Source organism: Kogia breviceps, chromosome 3 (assembly GCF_026419965.1).
Source record: "Kogia breviceps isolate mKogBre1 chromosome 3, mKogBre1 haplotype 1, whole genome shotgun sequence".
NCBI classification, from domain to species: Eukaryota; Metazoa; Chordata; class Mammalia; order Artiodactyla; family Physeteridae; genus Kogia; species Kogia breviceps.
The window spans coordinates 121,779,954-121,801,808 of record NC_081312.1 but is presented as its reverse complement, the minus strand read 5'-3'; the positions used below and the strand labels follow the sequence as shown (position 1 = coordinate 121,801,808).

At 38.8% G+C, this 21,855-nt stretch overlaps 1 protein-coding gene across 15 annotated transcripts in view; it reads right to left on the bottom strand.

Moving 5' to 3' along the window:
• Window positions 1–21,855, bottom strand: part of AKAP13 (A-kinase anchoring protein 13) — a 346,588-nt gene that overhangs the window by 259,395 nt on the left and 65,338 nt on the right. For 2 of the 15 annotated variants that reach the window (XM_067029582.1, XM_067029583.1), the window contains exon 2: window positions 4,166–4,212. The exons of the other annotated variants lie outside the window; for them this stretch is intronic. The gene's annotated coding sequence lies outside the window, so the exon portion shown is untranslated. The remainder of the gene's footprint in view (window positions 1–4,165; window positions 4,213–21,855) is intronic. 15 annotated transcript variants of the gene reach the window in all.

Below are 21,855 nucleotides of genomic sequence, written 5' to 3'. Positions count from 1 at the left end.
TTGTAAAGCAGCAATACTCCAATAAAAATTTAAAATTTTTTTAAAAATTTTTAAGTAAAATAAGGGAAAAAGAGTAAAGATTTCCAGGCATACTGTCCCCAAAATAAAACTGCTGCTTTGCAGGTTTTGTTAACTGGGAATGAGGGTGGGACTGAAGAACAGGTACCTGTACATGTGTCTTCCAAGAGCCCAGGCTGTCCAGAAGGCAATTCGATGTGGGAGGGATGACGAAGAGAAGATGTAAAGGATGCAAACAAAGGTATGTGAAAGGCAGCAAGAGGAAATTATTCAATTCAGCAAGTATTTGCTATTTGCGTGTGTACTCTAGACAGAGACTGCGGATAGAACAACAAACTATAAATAGTCCAAATAAACTCTCCTGAGAGCTCTGTGATCTTGGCTTTCTGATTCTCTATGTAAATTAAACAGGCCCCACAGAGGTCCCACCCCCACTGCAGCAACAGTTGGTTCAGTGCTAGATTAGTCACAGTTAGAAGACGGCCAGAACTGAGACTGCGCCGAAAGAATGAAAAGCCACGGTTGCTCCTAAGATCTGAGGTGGGGGATAGAAGAGGCAACACCTTCAACATGCCCCGCCAACTGATGAATGGATGAACTGCTCTGACCAGAGTAAGAGGACCACCCGGAGGAGGGCACTGAAGCCTGAGCCCTTGCCAGCTGTAAGACCTTTCTCCTCTGCATGAAGCAGCTGGTAATCACGGGCCTCTGAGAACCACTGTGGGTCAACCAAAAGTGGGCGGCTCTCTGGTACAGTAATGACACAGAGTAGATGTTCTATACACTTTGTCTTTCACTGGCACAAACCCAGCCAGGCAAACCTGACTTGGGACAGCCAACAAGAAAAAAACAGTAATGCAAGATGGAAAAGACTGGGAAACAGAATCCTTACTCCTTATTTGCAGCAACAGCAGAATCCTTGAGAAATAGAGGCCACTCAACTAACCACTAGTTTGGAAGCTTAGAGTTAAAACCTCAGTGATATGAATTCTCCTTCTAAGTGACCTGAATAAAATGAAAAAGGTGTTTTCAGCTATCAAACTTGGGCTCAGGAACAGCTGACTTCGTGGCTGGCTCTCCATCAGCAGGAAGTAAAATGGTGAAAACCACAAGCCAACAGTCTCAGCGTCTACTCCATGAGGTAAAATCTCATAGGTCAATTTTTTTTCATAGTTTCAAAAATATATTCCTAATTCCTCTTTCTTTCCCTCTGCTGCCCTCCACAAATGCTGGTACAACCAAACTAAAGATCGCATTCTAAAATAACCTCCAGAGACATTTTGAAAAGAACAAAACGGCCCCAGTACCTACTACAGGAAAAAGCTAAGCAAAGATAAAGGCTGAAGACTGACTGCTGGCTCTATCCCACATTCCCCTCACCCTCCCCAACTTGACACATGACGTATCTATGGAGAGACCTAGTCATTTTCTACCTTGTATGTTTGCACAAAAATAGGAACACTAAATGTTCAGAGAAGAGAGTAAAAGGATTATCAACTAGTTCCAATTATACCAACTGATCTCATCCTCTTGTTACAAGCTGCCTCCTGGCCTCTGAAATCCATTTCTGAAATTCAACCAAGGGCATTTTTTAAAAAAATATTCCTTCCTCCCTGGTTCTCTCTCTCAAGCATACACTGGAAATACACTGGGTGGTAAACAAGCACTCACTGGCTTTCAGAATTCATACTCACCAAAAATGTGTATATACCTCACTGACAGGTACATTGTAGCCTCCTATTTCATTCCTCAGTGGGTGTTGTTCTTATTCTTCAACCAAAAGGCAAACATCATAATTCTACCATCCTAACATCCTACAGCTTATCAGCTATGAAGACATAACGACCACCAACAGCATCTTCACTGCCACTTACAGAAGAGTTTTCTTAATCTGTGCCAGGCACCTTGCTAATCCTCACTTAACCTATTTTACAAATGAAGAGATTCATGGTTAAAGTTAAGTAACCTGGATAAGGTCCCACAGTTAGCAAACGGTGGGAGCCAAAATCTGAACCCAGACCTTAACCCTTAGACTACTACACACTGCTGCCTCTCCTACTCTGTAGTAAGCCTCATGACCTCCATTTCTCATTCTGTGAATGGAAGGGCTTGGAGTAGGTAATCATGAAAGTTCCTTCCATCTCTAGCATATCATAATTCCACGTACAGAAACACTAGGTACCTTACGTATAGAAACAAAGGAGGAAAGGTGATTTTGTGAGCTCGGAATTAAACACACTGAGGATGAGAAGAATTTCAATGGAAAATGTTTAGTGGAGGAAGCAGCATTTCACTAATTAAAGACTGAAGGGTGAGAAAGAAGGCAAAGACATGCTTGTTTAGAGCTTCTCTGTAGACTAATTCATCTGTTTCATCTCCCACCAAACTGAACCATTTTAGACTACTTTACAGAGGTGCCCTATTCTCTTTTTCCAAAGTAGTAGGTACGGCCTACAGAAAAAGTCAGCTGCGTAATAAAAACAAGTAAAGCAACTCAACAAACAGACCAACATGTTCCTACCCACGTCCAAATGGAAATGTTTACAAGCTTGATAATCAGCTGGGAATGGACAGAGTCCCTTCTACACAAACACAGGCTAACGTCCGCCAGCTAAAATCTGCTGCCCAAAAAATTTAGTTGCTGTTACAGGAACTTCTGAGAATGTTTTCTCCTAAATTCTACAAAAATCTGATAAAGAAAATAATCAAGATTAAAAACCAATGCCCAAGCTTCAAGAGAATGAACAGGAAGTCGTTCACATTCAAAACTGCAATCAAAGTGAACAACGTTTCTGTTGGTACTACATTCAATTTTACAAACTGTAACTACTAAAAAGTACACCATCCTATCACTTCATAGCACATACTGGAAAGTACACTGGCTTTTCATATAGGTAATCAGCAGTCTTGAAGTCTGCTACTAAATTGAACAGAAAATTAAAAAACAAAGCAGTTAAAAGCAAGATGGACAGACCAGAGATGTGTACTGTGACGTTCCATTATAGACTTTGATGGCTATCCCAGGTCAAAGCAAGGAACAAGTGAAGAATGCAGCCACCCACAGAATGCCTCCCCACCCAGTACAAGAGAAAAAAGGAATACCACAGAGTTGGGGAATCTAAAAACTCAGTTATGGAATCTCCAAGGAGACACTCCTTTTTAGTTGATGTTCAGATATGGGCTAACAGCCTCAAGCCTTGAGCTTTAACAAATAACAACCAAAAACCCCTCTAAGGGTCAGCATTAGCTGCACTTACCAATCCCAAGACAAGCTCTGCCTTTCAAGGACTCTAATCAAAACGGAACTAGAAGCAAGGAAAACATTTTTTAAATCTCACCAACCAAATCAACCTATTCCTTTCACTTTCAAAATTTTCAACTCTTGAGTTAGGTTTCCAGTACCTCATTAGAAGATATACACTATGGAAAGTTAACGGGAGATGACTGAAAAAGAGCTCCACTAGTAAAAAAAGTCAACAAAAAAATAAAGGCAGATTATCCTGTAGTAGACTACTGTGCTTGCGGATAAGCAATTATAACTGAATAATATATAAAAAGCTACCATTTGAAGGCACTGGAAGAAGATAAAAGCAGACAGAAAGCTGAAAAAGGAGAAAAGTACTGGGTGAGATTCACTTTTACATTGCTTTTCAACTAAGGTTACTTCCCAGACCACTTGAGACAATAGACAGAACTCAAGCAGAAAGCAGCATTCTTAAAAATCTGCATGTCAGCTTTCCTCAAATCCTTGGTAGACTCCTGAATTGTACATATACTGAGGAGAGTCCAAGATTTCCAACAGAAAGCAAATCTGTGAGGCTGAAAGAACTGAGCAGAGATCAAATTAAAGTGGAAATTTGAGTTCAATCCAATTAGCTGCCTGCCAGAACAAAAGTTAACATTTTTCAGAAGATAAAAAACAGAGTAGTCTCTAAAATATCATCCACAATGTATTGCATACGATAAAAAATTACTAGATACATGGAATAACATATCTCATTTAACATCTTACTGGATACCTCATTAATAAATGAATTAGCTAAAATCTTCAACACATGTTCATTTTATATTTGAATAAGATTCATAACTTTACCTCTGAGAAGCCAAAGACAATATCCACAAATCACATATCTGAAAAAGTACTCACATCCAGGACTTCTAAGGAACTCTTCCAACTCAGTATTAAGAGCCCAACTAAAAATGGAAGAAGTAGACATTTCACTAAATAAGATATATAAATGGCTAGTAGGCACATGAAAATATGCTCAACATCATCAGTCATTAGGGAACAGGCAAATTAAAACTACAATGAGATGTATGTCTATCAGAATCACCTCATATCTATTAAACAACCTGAATTCTTAGCTAAGTTTTATCACAAAGAAAACTCCAGGCCCAGAGAGGATCAAAGTGACAGGTACCAAACAGATAAGGGGAAAAGAATGATATCAATACCAAAAAAATGGAGGGGTGGGGGGATTTTCCAACTTACTTTATGAGGCCAACATTACCCTGATACTAAAACCAGACAAAGACACTACAAGAAAATACAAACCAAACCTCTGATGAACACAGACACAAAAACCATTAACATAATGTTACCAATTCAAATCCAGAAATATGAAAAAGTATAATACACAATGACCCAACTGGGTTTATCCTAGGATACAGTGTTGGTTTATCTTTTGTAAATTAATGGAATTCACCACATTGACAAAATAAAACAGAAAAATGACACAAACATCTCATCAGATGTAGAAAAAGCGTTTAACAAAACTCAATACTGATCCATTATAAAAAAACTAAGGAGGGGCTTCCCTGGTGGCACAGTGGTTAAGAATCCACCTGCCAATGCAGGGAACACAGGTCCAAGCCCTGCTCCAGGAAGATCCCATATGCCACAGAGCAACTAAACCCGTGCGCCACAACTACTGAGCCTCCACTCTAGAGCCTGCGAGCCACAACTACTGAGCCCACGTGCCACAACTACTGAGCCCGCGAGCCACAACTACTGAAGCCCGCGTGCCTAGAGCCCGTGCTCTGCAACAAGAGAAGCCACCGCAATAAAGAGCAGCCCCTACTCGCCGCAACTAGAGAAAGCCCGTGCGCAGCGACAAAGACCCAATGCAGCCAAAAATAAATAAATAAATTTTAAATTAAATTAAATTAAATTTTTTAAAACTACAGAAACTAAGAATAGAAAGAAAATTCCATCAACCTGACAAAAGGGAATCTGCAAAAGTCCTATAGCTAAAATTATATAGAAGGATAAAAGTTTGATTGCTTATCCCTAAGATAGGCAACAAGAATATCAGTTCTCACTGGGAATCTACAAAAGAGCTACTAGAAACAAGTGATTTTAACAAGGTGGCAGGTCAATAAACAAGAATCCATTGTTTTTTTGTTTGTTTGTTTGTGGTTTTTTTTGGTGGTACGCGGGCCTCTCACTGTTGTGGCCTCTCTCGTTGCAGAGCACAGGCTCCAGACGTGCAGGCTCAGCGGCCATGGCTCACGGGCCCAGCCACTCCGCGGCATGTGGGATCTTCCCGGACCGGGGCACGAACCCGCGTCCCCTGCATCGGCAGGCGGATTCTCAACCACTGCGCCACCAGGGAAGCCCAACAAGAATACATTGTTATTTCTACATGCTACAACAGACAACTGGAAGTTGAAATTTCAAACATCTATAATAGTTCCAAAAATATGAAATACTAAGTATAACAAAATATTGCAATTGAAAACACACTTTTAAAACATACGTAAGATATTTAAAAATAGATACACATACCATAGCTAAATGTCAACTGTCCCCAAATTGAGCTACCTATTTAATTCATTTCCGATAAAAACTTCAGTATTCTTTGTCACAGAAATCAACAAGCTGATTTGAAAATGCACATGGAAATGCAAATGACCTATAATATCCATATGAATTTTGAAAAAGAACAAAGTTGGAGGGCTTACACTATCTGACCTCAAGACTTAACCACAAAGCTATAGTAATCAAGACAGGGTAGTACTGGTCTAAGGAGAGATATAAAGGCAATGAAACAGAAGAATCCAGAAACAGACCCACACATATATGGTCGACTCATTTTTCAATAAATGGGTCAAGGTAATTCAATAAGGAAAGGATGGTTTTTTTCAACAAATGGTGCTGAAACAAGTGGGTATCCATAAGCAAAAACTGAACCTCAACCCTTCCCTCACACCAGCTATAAAAGTTAACTCTAACAGACCACAAACCTAAATCTAAGAGAGAGAATTTCTCACAGGAAACATGAGAAAATGTTTGTGACCTTGGGTTTGGCAAAGATTTCTTATACAGAACACAAACATAAATTAGAAAGAAAAAAAATAGATAAATTGGATGATGACAAAATTAAGAACTTCTTTCTGCTCTTCAAAAGACACCATTAATATGAAAAGGAGAAATTATGTGCAAAACATATCTGGTAAAGGACATGTATTCAGAATATATAAAGAACTCTTACAATTCAGTAAGACAAATATCTCAAAAAGAAATTAACATATCTTTCACCAAAAAGGATATATGCTCAATATTAGTAGTCATCAAGGAAATGAAAATTAAAACCACCATGAGATAAGCACTATCCACCCCCTGCATGGTTTAAATTTAAAAGACTGACAATACCAATTTTTTTTTTTTTTTTTTTTTTTTTTTGGTACGCGGGCCTCTCACTGCTGTGGCCTCTCCCGTTGCGCGGAGCACAGGCTCCGGACGCGCAGGCTCAGCGGCCATGGCTCACGGGCCCAGCCGTTCCGCGGCACGTGGGATCCTCCCGGAACGGGGCACGAACCCGCGTCCCCCGCATCGGCAGGCGAACTCCCAACCACTGCGCCACCAGGGAAGCCCGACAATACCAATTTTTGACAAGAGTGACTGGAACCCTCATACATTGTTGGTGGGAATGCAATGATGAATACCCACTTTGAAAAACAGTTTGACAGGTTCTTTGTAAAGTTAAAGATATACTAACTATATGATCTGGCAATCCCACTCTTAGGTATTTACTCAAGAGAAATAAAAATATATGTCTGCAAGAGACTTATATGCAAATATTTCCAGAAGCTTTACTCATATAATAGCTAAAAGCTGGAAACCATCCAAATGTGCATTCAACCAGTGAATGGATAGACAATTTGTCATATAGCCCAACAATGGAATACTTCTCAGCAGAGAATGGAAATACTGACACATGCAGCTACATAGATGGATTTCAAAAGCATTATGAAAATGCCAGAGACAAGACACTATAGACTCTATGATCCCATTCGTATGAAATTCTAGAAGATGCAAAACTGTAGTGACACAAAGTGTATCAGTGCTTTGCCTAGCACTTTGTGGAGTGACAGAAATGTCCTATCCCTGACTGGGGTGTTGGTTATATGACCGTATGCAGCTGACAGAACTAATTACTGTATACTTTAAATGGATGAATTTTATCGTATGTAAATTATACTCTAATAATGCAGATTTTAAAACAATTTCTTTTTTATTTCTTCAAACAATTCAACAATTCTTTAAAAAGCTGTAATGCCTGATGTCACTGTGTTGAACATCAACTACCCCTGGTTCCACAGCTGGGCCAAGACGACAAAGTCTCAGCTTCTCTCACCACGAGCGCGGGAATGGGCTGGCAGCAAGAGGCCAGCAAGAAGTCACAAGGAGCACGAAAAGTACATGAAGCGAGGTAACTAAGACATTGTCATACGTCTGTTCAATAGTACTGACAAGCACTTGGATAACAAGAGTAAAGTTACAATGACACAGCCACAGGATGTTACTGCTCACAGAAAAGTATAAAACTGATTGCTCCTGTGAAGAAGCATCTCTGTTTCTCCCCACATCTCCAAAGAGACATCAAATCACTGAATTCTCTTCACTGTCAATGCTTAAAGCTCTGGGCCTTTGTCTAACTGAACATCTGTTGAATGCACACTGGGTACTCAGAACAAAAGAAACTGATTAGGGCATATCGACTTCATTAGTTCTAACATCCAAGGCAGGGAGGGAGGGGAGAAGATATTTTGAAAAGGGAAAAGCTATTTTTAAAAATCTATAAGCTAGATAAGAATTTGGAAGAACCTTGTATAAGCCAGTTAATCTCCCTAGGCCTGTTTATTCCCCTATACAACAAACTCTATAAAAACCCATGCTAATATTTTAAGATTTTCTATTTAGGGTCTGAGGTATCCTGGCTAAAAAGTCTGTATGCATAGTTATTAAAACAGACAGATCAGTTGTGTTATTTAATACATGCTGCTTAACAGTCACAGGTCCTTGGGTTGAAAGGAAAGAGGTTAGTAGTTAAATCTATATCTTAATGGTAGCAGGTCCACCAGAAATGACCCTCAAGTGATTAACTCAGAATTGTATCATATCAATCACTGAAATAATGGCAGCCGTGTTACCAAGTAGCTATTCCAGAAGTATGCTTAGGGGTAAATGCTATAATTTTACACCTAAAACAGTACCTGTCTAAACTGGATTAAGCTGTTTATCACAATTTGGAGCAGCTTGGAAAGAGGTAGCTTTGATGACAGTAACACCCAATAGTAATACACACCGTACGCAGCAACTACAGCCAGTAACTTCAGATCTACCTATACTAGAAGGCACTCTCTGGTTGCATAGGACACATGCACAGGTATTGGGTCTCTCATTCATCCTCTTAAATATTTCTGCATCTAATGAGGACCAGAGACTGTGCTACTCTGCAGACAAAGAAATTAACCACTTGGTAGTCACAGCCCTGAAGGAACTCTCCACCTGTTAGAGAGATACATAAACACCTAACTGCAAGGCAGCGATAATCATTCCACAGATACTTACCAAAATAGAAAGGGTGGAATAGGGCAAGTTTCACAGTAGCACTGTCTGAGCTAAAAAAAAAATTAGGAAAGACTAAACTCTTTCCCCAAATATTAACTGAATTACATTTTAAGTAAGACTTTATACAGAATTCTACAAATCCAGTTCATGACCTAAGCCCTTTATACTTGTGCTGCTTTGTTTGGGTCTCTTCATATGAAAAAGAACAAAACTTCTGAAAGTGATACAATGGAACTCATCTGAGAGAATCAAGAGACATCTTCTTAGTACCCCAATCTTCTTTAAAATATCAAAGCTACATTGTTAAAATGCTAATGTACTACTCTTACAAGCTACAAGTCACAACTGATTTTACCACAAGTTAATTTTATTTCATAGTCATTTTTCCAAAGATATTACCTCTCATCTACTACTAGTGATTAAAATAGTCCAAACTTAAAGAACTACCACTAAATCATAATATAGTCATAGTCATAATACACTGTTATTTTCAAATGTTGATATACTTCTAGAAGGGCTCGGATTGTCACCAGCCCTAAAGGGTCATCAGCCATAACAGAATATGCTCAGGCTAATTTAAACATGTAATGCAAATTGTGAGCCATGTTAGATAAAACTAGAAAGCAAAAACAGGATTCCCAATTTCAGTTCCTTGCAGCCTTAGTGGGTTTCCATGGAATATCTCAAAACTTCCTTTACCCTGAAAAATACAAGAAAGCTTTTCCACCATGGTCTCCTAATATTCACTGATCTATTCAATACTCAAGAACCATCTCCCTGCACAATACTTTCAGAGCAAATAATCAGAAATTGACTCTTAATCTGCTTACAAAGTGAGCTATTCTGGGCTGTTCCTATACCATGTAAGCCATGAAACAGTAAGTTTTTGTTGTGGTGGTTCTTTCATATTATTCTGAGACAAAAATAGAGAAAAAAGTTAGTATGTAAATTTTAGTCACTGAAGATATTAAAAACAGGCATCAGAAATGACCTCCTCAACCCTGCTTTTAGTCAACACTTAAGTCAGTAACTTTGATGAAGACAGAGAAAGCAGGCTGATCAAACTTGTTGCGTCTAATAACGGGTAGCAGGTTCGATAACAGAATCCAGATCCAAAAAGATTACAGGCTGGAACGTCAGGCCCTGACTCTGTTCATTTGTTTATTTATTCATTCATTCATTCACCAAAGTTTAGTATACAGCTACTGCTAGGCACATTGTGTTAGATGCTGCGGATGGAAATAATAAACACACCATGTTTGCTCTCGAAGTATATACATTCCAAGAGCAACAGAGAGGAACACAAATTAAGTGGAATGATATGCCTTAGTTATCCAGGTAGATGACATGAGAGTATGGGGAAGAAAGAATGGTCCAGAAAGGCTTCACAGAAGAAGAGGTGATTCTTGAGCTGAAAGAAGTTGAAACACATCAGAGATGACAGAAAAGAGGGGTCCTTCTAGAGAGAGAAAACTGTGTGCATACTCATATAGAGAGGCATATATAACTCACAGATGTTTAGGGGTACAATTAATGGTAGTTCAGTAGGGCTAGAGCACAGGTTCTATGGGGATGGTGGGTGGGTGGGAAGAAGGGAGGGAGGGAGGAAAAGCTTGGGGAATAAGCAAGCAAAAATCAGAATCATTCAAACATTTACTAAGTGCCTACTAGGTACTAAGTACTGAAAATATGCAAAGTATACATTTAGAATCAAGGTATACATTTAGAATCAATTATATCAAATAAAGGCATGTAAGATGTAGCACAGCAGAAGCACTTGTAAACTACACTTAAGGGCTGGTTGATACTAAACTCAAATGAAGAGTTGACAGCATAAAAGAGCTGCCAAAATCATTGGTATGCATTAATAGGTGTACTAAGTATCTAAAGCAAAGAAGCTGACAGATGATTCCAAAACCACTGTTTACTCAACATATTTAGAATACAATGGTCCATTCTGGGAACCCCATCAAGATAGACAAAAAATTTTAAAGGTTGGGAACAAAATGAAAGGGATGGTAAGAGAAATGAAAACTATGTTTTAAAAACATTTGATAAAACTAAACAGGCTCATTAACCAGGAGAAAAGATCGAAGGATCTTTAAATTAAAGGATCTTTAAGATTCTCTTAACTCCAAGATTCTATAGCTTGACGACAAAGCATAAATTTTAAAAGCTTATTTATGGTGGTTCAAAAGTTTTATTCACGCCATCACTGACACCAATAAAATACAGTGTGCCTATGATGAGTAGGATGCAGTGCTAGACAGTGAGAAGAGGAAGATGGATAGAATGTAGAATCCTTTGCAGAATTCAAAAGTACTAAAATCCAAGTACTTAATTACTTTTAAAGACCAGAGACTAGAGTACAAAAGACAGATCTATAAACAGATATATAGCAAGGTTAAATTGTAATAAGTGCCTAAAGAACAATACAGATAGTTACATTTCTGTTTAAAAGAAAACTATACAGTTTAGTCCCTCTGGTTTTATCATTAATCCATATGTAAACTGGTAAGTGAGGGTGGGGGGATGGGGTAGCAATTGAAAAGTCTGAACCTACATAACTTTACTATTAGGGATAGCCTGATATAAATTTGTTAAGAGCCCTAGCTCTGACATCAGATTGCCTGAGGTTAAATTCTAGATACATCACTTACTAACCACATAATCTTGGGCAACCCAATTGTTATCTCTGAGCTTCAGTCTTCTCTCTGTAAAGACAGATGAGTGAGAAACCACTGGTTTTTAATTCCTGCTGTAAAATTAATTCCTTAAAACAGAATTACACAAAAATGTACAAAATTAGAGATGACCTAGAATAACTGGCTATGATGAAACCAAAAGGAAATCAAAGTAATCAACATTTATGTGGAAGGCATATTATTATATACAGATTCTTGTAAGCTTCCATTAATGCCTGAGAAGTAGACATTATCCCTATTCTACAAGAAAATGGGTATCAGCATTCAAGGAACTTGTCTAAGGACACCCTGCTCAAAACTGGTAGACTCTGGAGTCAATCCAACTCCAAAACCCTCTTTTTTAATCCTAGACCATACTACCTCCCAAAATGGGTAACCAAATTTCTAACACCTATCTAGGACATGCACTGGTGCACACATGTGGATGGACACAGGAACTAGAGGGACAGACAAGGAGATGTTTGAATATTTATGACCAGGGAAGTCACTAGTCTGATAAAGCCTAAAAGAGGCACCCAGCCCTCATGCCAGATTGAAACCCTCTGGTTGCTGGATCACAAGGAATGTGCTGGAAGAAAACCAGCCATCTTGGGGGAGGTCCAAGGACAGCCAGAGCAAAGAGAAGTGGGAACAAGGGCTTGGGGCAGTATTTCAAACTTCTAACAATCAGTATGGCCTCACCAGTACATACTAGCTGGATGTGAGCATGCAAGCAAGCATTTTTTTAAAAAGTTACGGTCAGAATTAGAGGACTGTGGCCTCCCCATTTCAATCCAGGCATATTAACAACGACTCATTACCAAGTGACTCCATGCACTGCCACCAGCAACATCATCTAGGAGAGAAAAGCAAAGACCCAACAAAGACCTCCCCAGAGGCTACTCTCTGCCAAAGCTGACTCTGATCTCAATAGAACTCACTGCCTTTGATCTAGCCAGTCCAGCTCAAATATATCAGGCTCCTTTTTGCCCTTCTCAGAAACAAGAGGGTAGCAGGAAAGGAAAGCAAAGAAGAAAGGCAAAGGGAAAAGCAGCAGAAACAAAAAGATTCAGTGTTCACTGCAGACCTCCAAAAGAAACCAGCCCTGGCACGTTTCAAAAACACTGTATTCTACCACTCTGTGCAATTCAGTCTTGGCTGCAACTTAAACTACTGATGTCCTAACAGGGTGGATCTGTAAGACCCAGAAAGAAACACCACAGGGACTGAAATCAGTCAGTCTGGTTAAGACCAGACATTTGGGGGAAAGTAGGGCAAGCAAGCCTCAATTCTTCCTAGGTTCTATGCCCATCGTCCTTTCCCCCTTCTTCTCATAAACAATGTCAAAACAGTAATGATTTCTAGTTAATTCGTTCATTGAATTAGGAAATATTTATATCCCTATTCCCTCAAATAATTTCTTCTGTCCCATTCTCCCTCTCCTCTCTTTCTGGAACTTCAAATGCATGCATATTATAGACCTTTTTTAAACTGTCCCACAGGGCTCTGGGATTCTATTCATTTTTGTTTCAATCATTTGTCTTTCTGTTCTTCAGATTAGGTAATTCTTATTGATCTAAAAGTTCAGTGATTCCTTTTTCTGTCCTCTCTGTTAAATTTAACCTGTAAAGTTTTTATCTCAGATAGTTTTTCTTTTTTTTATAGTTTCTATTTCTGTACTGAGATTTTGTAGTTTTTTCATTACAACAGATCTCCCTGTACATAACAAAGTATAAATAATAGCTGCTTAAACATCCTTATCCCCTAAATCCAACATTTGGGTCATCCTGGGATCAATCTCTGTTGATTAGATTTCTTTTGCGAAACGGTCACCTTTTCCTGTTTCTCCATATTTTGAGTAATTTTAGATTGTATCCTGGATATTGTGGAGACTCTGGATTATTTTATTCCTCCAAATAATCTCGATTTTTGTTGTTTGTTTTAGCAGGCAGTTAATTGAACTCAGACAGCAAACTTCTGTCTCTTGGATAGCAACTCCAATCTCCAGTTTAAGCATTAGCTTGGATCCCCCATGTTTCTTCATGTTCAATGGCTGCGATTGCCCCGAACTGTGTCTTCTGGTGATAACAAGCCATAAATATAAATACTGGGGGTTTCCTATGGACTTCAAAATGAGAAATCCACCCAGTGATTGACTGCCTGGTCCCTTCCTCCACATATCAACTGCCCTCCAGAACCCACTTTGTTGGTTACTCTCTAGTACTTTTAATATTGTTGTTTTTGTATTTTATCTAGAATTTATAGTTGGTAAATTATGACAGGCTAAATGAAGCTGGAATTCATGCCAGATTTACATGGAATGCAATTTAACAAAAAGAGTGGGAAAATCAATAATTTTATTTCATTTATGGAAATTATCAAAGTAAAATTTTGGTTCAGATTTCTTTGTGAGAAAGAAGAAGTACACACCACCTGTAAAGAAGCACTAAGTAAATATAATAAGACTGGACATCTGTACAAGCTTCTCTCCAAAGGGACTCAGAAACAATGCTACTCTAAACTGTCATGTGCAAATGAGGTAAGAAAGACTGTATTGAAAGGAAAAAACAAAACAAAACAAAAACAAAAAACACCAACAGGAGAAGGAGAAGAACCACCATAGTTAAAGGAAACAGGAGCAGAGGAACTTCCCTGGCGGTCCAGTGGTTAAGAATCCACACTTCCACTGCTGGGACGTGGGTTCGATCCCTGGTTGGGGAACTAAGATCGCGCATGCCGCGCAGCATGGCCAAAAAAATAAAAACAAGAATAAACAAGAAAAACAAAAAACAGGAGTAGTAAGTAAAGTAAGTTAACAGGAAGAAGGAGACAAAATACTTAAAATGACAATAACAGTAACTCAAAAAGAAGCATGGGGAATTTAGGTGGCAAAGATCCTAAAAGACATTTATAAGGTTACAAATATCACTATATTAGTTAATTCATATGCTCAAAACTTTTGGATGTTAACAATGTCTTAGCACTTGTACTACATGCTGAGGACAGAGGTGAAAATATATATAATCCTGCTCTCACAGAGCTTAAAATCTAGTGAAAAGGACAAGAAAGCAGACATTTAATACAATAAGATAGATAAGATACAATGCAAGAATATTAGTTCTCATGCTTTCATAACAAACTACCACAAACTTAGTGCCTTAAAACAACAACAACAAAATTTATTTTACAATCCTGTAGGTTAGAAATCTAAAGACATGGATCTCACTGGGCTGAAATCCAAAGCGACAGTGGGACTGCATTCCTTTCTGGAGGGTCTCAGGGAAAATCTGTTTCCCTGTCATTTTTTGCAGCTTCTGGAGGGCACCTGCCTCTCTTGGCCGTGGCCCTTTCCTCCACTTCAAAGTCAACAACATTGAACTTCTCTGACCCTTTTTCAACCTCCACCTCACCAGTGCTTGCTGTCCCTCGCACTCTTTCTCTCTCCCTCTACCCCCACTTTCCCCCACCGCCCTCACCACCACCCCGTCCCTCTACACCCCCCCCATCACAGCCAGAAAAGGTTCTCTGCTTTAAGGCCTCCTGTGGTTAGACTGGCCCACCTGGATAATTTCAAGTAATCTCCCCACCTCAAGGTCCTTAATCACATCTGCAATGTCCTTTTTGCCATGTAAGGTAACTTATTCATATAGAGATAAAGATGTGGACTTCTTTCAGGGAACATTAGTCTGTCTACCACAGGAAGTATCATAAAAGGTTCAATAAACATGAAGCAGGTGAGGTATTTCTGGCCAACGCGGGGTGACATGGTTCATGAACAGTGACACAAGTGAACTCAGCTGTATCTTGTAAGAACTTACTATCATGCTGAGGTAAAATGCAGGGTAAGCTATGTGAGGGGCTGTGTACTCTCCAGCAGAACGAATAGCATGTGTAGATGCATAAGCATATAAAATTTCACACAATATTCAGATAACTGCTAGAAGTTTGGTGGCAAAAGTTTGGTGTGAGAGAGAGACAGACAGACAGACAGACAGACAGACAGACAGGAGATAAGACCAGAAAGCTAAGAAGAAACAATTCTAGGCTGTTAAGGAATGCAGACTTTACTTTAGAGGCAATTAGAGTAATGGTTACTCTAGAAACCATTAAGGTCTGTAAGCATTAAAACAGCACGATATGTATGCCCAGGAACGTAATTTCTGGCCATGATGAAGAAACTTGAAGAGGTTAAGTCTTTAAGTAGGAAGATGAGAGGCTATTGCGATTGTCCTGATAAAAACTAGTGAGTTTAAATATGGTAATAAGGATGGAGAGGAGAAAACACATCTGTGAAAGGCAGCCTAGCTAGAATTTAGTGATCAGATACCCTTGGGAGTGAAGACTAAGTAGGAATCTAGAAAGATTTTTACCTTGACTACCTAGATGATGGTACTACCGGGAAAAGACAGATGAGCATGTGGTAATTTTAGGGGAATATAATGAGTTAAATTCTAGATATGCTGGTTTTGAGGTATCCTTGATATAGACAAGAATAATAGCTATTGACAATGAGCAAAAGAAAGATGGATACATGGATCTGAAGTTCATGAGAAATAAGTTCCCATAAATTTAGGAGTCATTAGCATAAGTAACAGTTTATGTCACAGTAGACATGAAATCACGTAGACAAGTATATTCAGAAAAGTAGGACCCAATCCAACACTCTAAGGAAAACAAATATTAGAAAGAAGCCAGAGAATCTGGAGAAGCAAGAGAGGATGGTGTGATAGAAGCCATTAAGAGGAGACTATTCTAGTAACATAGCAAGATTGATGCTTATAATAAAATAATGGCCCTGAATCATTAAGGAGAATTTAAGCTATTAAGCAATCTACTACAGTACATAACGCTTTTCAGAAAAAGCTGTCCAAAATGCTTAAAATAAAGTAGTTTTGAGGGGAAAACCTATCAGTTCTAGAAATTACCAACTATTCAAAATGATTTCCCCAAGTTTCAAGGCAGTAGAAATCTGGTTTCTGCTGTGCATATTATGTACTTAAAACTCAAACAAATATTTTTTAAAATACTTGAATCTATAAGGATTGTATTTATGACAAAAAATCTGGAAATAACTTATTTAACATTAGGAAAATGATTAAGGTTATTTAAAACCATAAGAAGAACTTAATAGCATGTGCAAATGCTTACAACGTAAAGTGATAAAAATCAGAATATAGACATGTAGCTCTCTCATACATAGTAAGGACGGAGGGAACAGACTCAAATGTTCAGTGATTATTCCTGGAAGGTTCAATTATGGGTAATTTTTATTTTTTCTACTTTATATTCTAAGATTTCCACAATGAGTTAAGTTCTACGTATTCCAGAATTTCCATAATGAGCATTACCAAAAATCAGGATAAAGGGGATACTTACTTTTAAGGAATACTTAAGTTATTTTCCTCAAAACTGCTTAAGGCAGATGCCTCATTCCTTAAAGGGACCTACCCTCTATTGGGCAAACATTCAAATCTCTTTTCTTGACACCTTGGCTTAGAAAAATCAAATTCACGACAATTAAGTAACGTAGATACAACTCAAAGTCACCCTCCACCAAGGGCTAGGGTTCTGTGAAGTTCTACTGGAGTATGTAAAGACACTGTAAATGGAAGAGCCTAAAATAAAGGCAAATCATTTTGTTACCATACAACAGATGTCTGCATCAGACAAGGCTTGATGAAAACAGCTGTGTCCAAGTAAAGGGTGACGTACAAGATCACCACAAGGAGTCAAAGGCTACAACCAACACCATGGTGCTGAGACAGGCAATCTCCACCTGCATCAACTATGGCTCCTACTCTGCACACTGATGAAAGGATTCAGCCCACTGCTTCCAAAAGAAAGGTAGGCCCTCCCCTAAAAAACTCAATGGCTCCCCTCACCCTTATTTTAAAAAATACATTCTTGGCTCTTTGAAGGCCAAGAATGTATTTTCTTCCATTTCATATCCTCCAAAGCAGCTAGCACAGCACCATCACAGCAGGCCCCCAACAGCAGTGAGAAAAATCACTTACTCTGGAAGTCAGATAGACCTAAATTAGAATTCTAGGTATGCCTCTTACTATTTCAGGTAAGTTACTCTCAAAGACTGACAAAAACACACAGATATCAAATAGATTATTTCTATGAAGTCTGGAGCAATTCATTTAATCTCTCTAAGCTTCCGGTCCCTTGTCAGTAAAAAGGGGATCATACCTTTCTCACAATGCTGTTGGGAGGATTAAGCAAGCAAATATAAGTTGAATGCCTGGCACACAGTAGATAATAAATTGTAGTTATTATTGTTTTAAGTATTGAATGCACTGAGAAACATCTCCCCTGAGCCGTAACCTCATGGAACTTTGAGGGAAGATTCATGAGCACAACAAAAACCCGTAGGCAATAGTTTACTTGAGCCACTGGACTCACTGCAGGGAAAGAAAGCTGCCAACCTGAGCAGTAAGAAAACAAAGTTTTCTTACTGCTCAGGCAGTGAGTCTCCTACAGACTCTGAGGCAGTGCAGTCCTGATAATTTGGATTCTGATTAAGGAGTGGTCAGGATTAGTTTTCATCTCTAACACCTTATTAATAGTCACATCCAGCCCCAAGCAGAAAAACCTGTTAAAATGTTCAGTGTATATAGCCGAGTGACTAAAACAATTAAACACTTCTGATTTTGTTTACAACAAGAATGATGAACTTACAACACTTCAGAGTAGAAAGGCACAAAGGGTATGAATCTTTACTCCAAAAATGACATGAAGTTGGGAAAAATGTCACAGACTACAAAAAGCCTTCTCGGGTTTTCTATGTTTGAGGCAAGACAAGGAAGGAAGATCTAAGACCCACTGCTCAGGGTGGTGGTGTACAAAAGGAAGTACATAAAGGAATTCCTTATCCATTCTAGTTCCTCCTTTTCTCCCCATCAGAATGGACTTCGGACTACACGATAAAACATAAATAACAGAAAAGAAAAAAATTAACAGCCCAAGACATGGAGACACTGTCAGAGTGTCTGACTTAAAGGAGTTTGCCCCAGGCTACAAAGAGAGACTTCCCAAGTCCTGAAAGATTATTTAAGAATAAAAGAGATGCAATATTCTGTAATAACCTATATGAGAAAAGAACCTGAAAAAGAATGAATATATATGTATAACTGAATCACTATGTTGTACACCTGAAACTAACACAACACCGTAAATCAACTATACTCCAATAAAATTAATTTTTAAAAAAGAATAAAAGAGATGGAGGATTAGAAAGGAACAACAGCAGCTTGCAGTAAGAAAGTAGATTGCATAAACTAATCTATTGAGTTTTATCTCAATATCAGACACAGGTTGTTAAAGGGATGTTTCCTAAGCCTTAGAGAGGGAAGCAACAATCTAAAAACCCAGCATATAGCCACAATTAAGACACACCAGACAGTTCATGGTTTGTTCTTCTTTCTTCTTTTTAGGAACTTTTTTCATCCTAGGGATTGACAATGTGTCTGAATTTCAGCAAAACACCTGGCCAAATCTCCCATGATATTGCTGTGAATGAAGTGAAGAAATCTGGGTTGAGAGAACTCGGTAGCCTCAGATTAAACACAGAGTGAATAAAATTCTCCCTTCCACAGCACATGATTCTGTCTGTACTTCTAAAGCCACAGAATGTGCTTCTAGGTTAAAGAATGTTCTAGGAATTTGGGGAAACACTATGGGAAGGGGAGAATATGCCCCATGTCCCACTGTTGCCATCCTAACCCTGTAATAGTTTTCAACAACAAAGCAAAATGAATAACTGATGAACATCTACAAGAAACAAGGTTTCCATTATAGACAACTGCAACTCTTCAGCACCATACCTCTGTCCAAATCTGATGAGCACTTTTACCAAGGGCTTGATATATCTAATGATAAAATGATCCAATATATGGACTATCTGAGATTAATTAAGAACAATAATATACTGAAAGCTAAGACTGAAGATCCAAAAACCCTGAATGGCTAAACGGGTGTATCAAGGAAGTGCATGAGAGACCAAATGTACCAGGATGAAATTTAATATGGGCATAAATGAATCCTGAACTTCTACATCAAAACACCCAGAACTTACATCAAAACACCCAAAGGAACAGAGAGAAGAGAGAAGAAACCTACCTTATCGGCATATGTAGAAAGAGACCTGTGACTTTGGTAACCAACAACCTCTCCTTTTGTCAACAAAATGAATTAAGGTTCTCGGGTCTAGGAAGGTAATAATCTGGCTCAATTTCTTGACAGCTGTGAAGAGCCCAAACAATAAAAGCAAACTGAGCCTCAGAGAGTGTTAAGTGGGTTGAGATAAAATAGTTATTAAGGGCTTCCCTGGTGGCGCAGTGGTTGAGAGTCCACCTGCTGATGCAGGGGACACAGGTTCGTGCCCCGGTCCGGGAGGATCCCACATGCCACGGAGCAGCTGGGCCCGTGGGCCATGGTCACTGAGCCTGCGCATCCAGAGCCTGCGCTCCACCACGGGAGAGGCCACAACAGTGAGAGGCCCGCGTACCACAAAAAAAAAAAAAAAAAAAAAATAGTTATTAAATGCTATGTCAAGATGGCAGCTCAAGGGTGCAGGGCTTGTTTGGGGGGTGATGACAATGTTCTAAAATCACTGTGATGGAGAAGCAAGAAGAACTACAATCCTGCAGCCTGTGGAACAAAAATCACATTCACAGAAAGGAGACAAGATGAAAAGGCAAAGTGCTATGTACCAGATGAAGGAATAAAATAAAACCCCCAAAAAGTGACTAAATGAAGCAGAGATAGCAACCTTCCAGAAAAAGAATTCAGAATAATGATAGTGAAGATGATCCAGGACCTCAGAAAAAGAATGGAGGCAAAGATTGAGAAGATGTGAGAAATGTTTAACAAAAACCTAGAAGAATTAAAGAACAGAAAAACAGAGATGAACAATACAATAACTGAAATGAAAACTACACTAGAAGGTATCAATAGCAGAATAACTGAGGCAGAAGAACGGATAAGTGACCTGGAAGACAGAATGGTGGAATTCACTGCTGAACAGAATAGAGAAAAAAGAATGAAAAGAAATTAAGACAGCCTAAGAGACCTCTGGGACAACATTAAACGCAACAACATTCACATTATAGGGGTCCCAGAAGGAGAAGAGAGAAAGGACCAGAGAAAATATTTGAAAAGATATAGTCGAAAACTTCCCTAACACGGAGGAAATAGCCACCCAAGTCCAGGCAGCGCAGAAGGTCCCATACACGATAAACCCAAGGAGAAACACACCGAGACACACAGTAATCAAATTCGCAAAAATTAAAGACAAAGAAAAATTATTAAAAGCAGCAAGGGAAAAATGACAAGTAACATACAAGGGAACTCCCATAAGGTTAACAGCTGATTTCTCAGCAGAAACTCTACAAGCCAGAAAAGAGTGGTATGATATACTTAAAGTGATGAAAGGGAAGAACCTACAACCAAGATTACTCTACCCCCAAGGATCTCATTCAGATTCAATGGAGAAATCAAAAGCTTTACAAACAAGCAAAAGCTAAGAGAATTCAGCACCACCAAACCAGCTCTACAACAAATGCTAAAGGAACTTCTCTAAGTGGGAAACACAACAGAAGAAAAGGACCTACAAAAACAAACGCAAAACAATTAGAAAACGGTCACAGGAACATACATATCGATAATTACCTTAAAAGTGAATGGATTAAATGCTCCAAGCAAAAGAAACAGGCTTGCTGAATGGATACAAAAACAAGACCCATATATACGCTGTCTACAAGAGACCCACTTCAGACCTAGGGACACATTCAGACTGAAAGTGAGGGCATGGAAAAAGACAGTCCATGTGAATGGAAATCAAAAGAAAGCTGGCGTAGCAATACTCATATCAGATAAAACAGACTTTAAAATAAAGAATGTTACAAGAGACAAGGAAGGACACTACAAAATGATCAAGGGATCAATCCAAGAAGAAGATACAGCAATTATAAATATATATGTACCCAACATAGGAGCACCTCAATACATAAGGAAACTGCTAACAGCTATAAAAGAGGAAATCGACAGTTAACACAATAACAGTGGGGGACTTTAACATCTCACTTACACCAATGGATAGATGATCCAAAATGAAAATGAATAAGGAAACAGAAGCTTTAAAGGACACAACAGACCAGATAGATTTAATTGATATTTATAGGACATTCCATCCCAAAACAGCAAATTACACTTTCTTCTCAAGTGCACATGGAACATTCTCCAGGACAGATCATATCTTGGGTCACAAATCAAGCCTCAGTAAATTTAAGA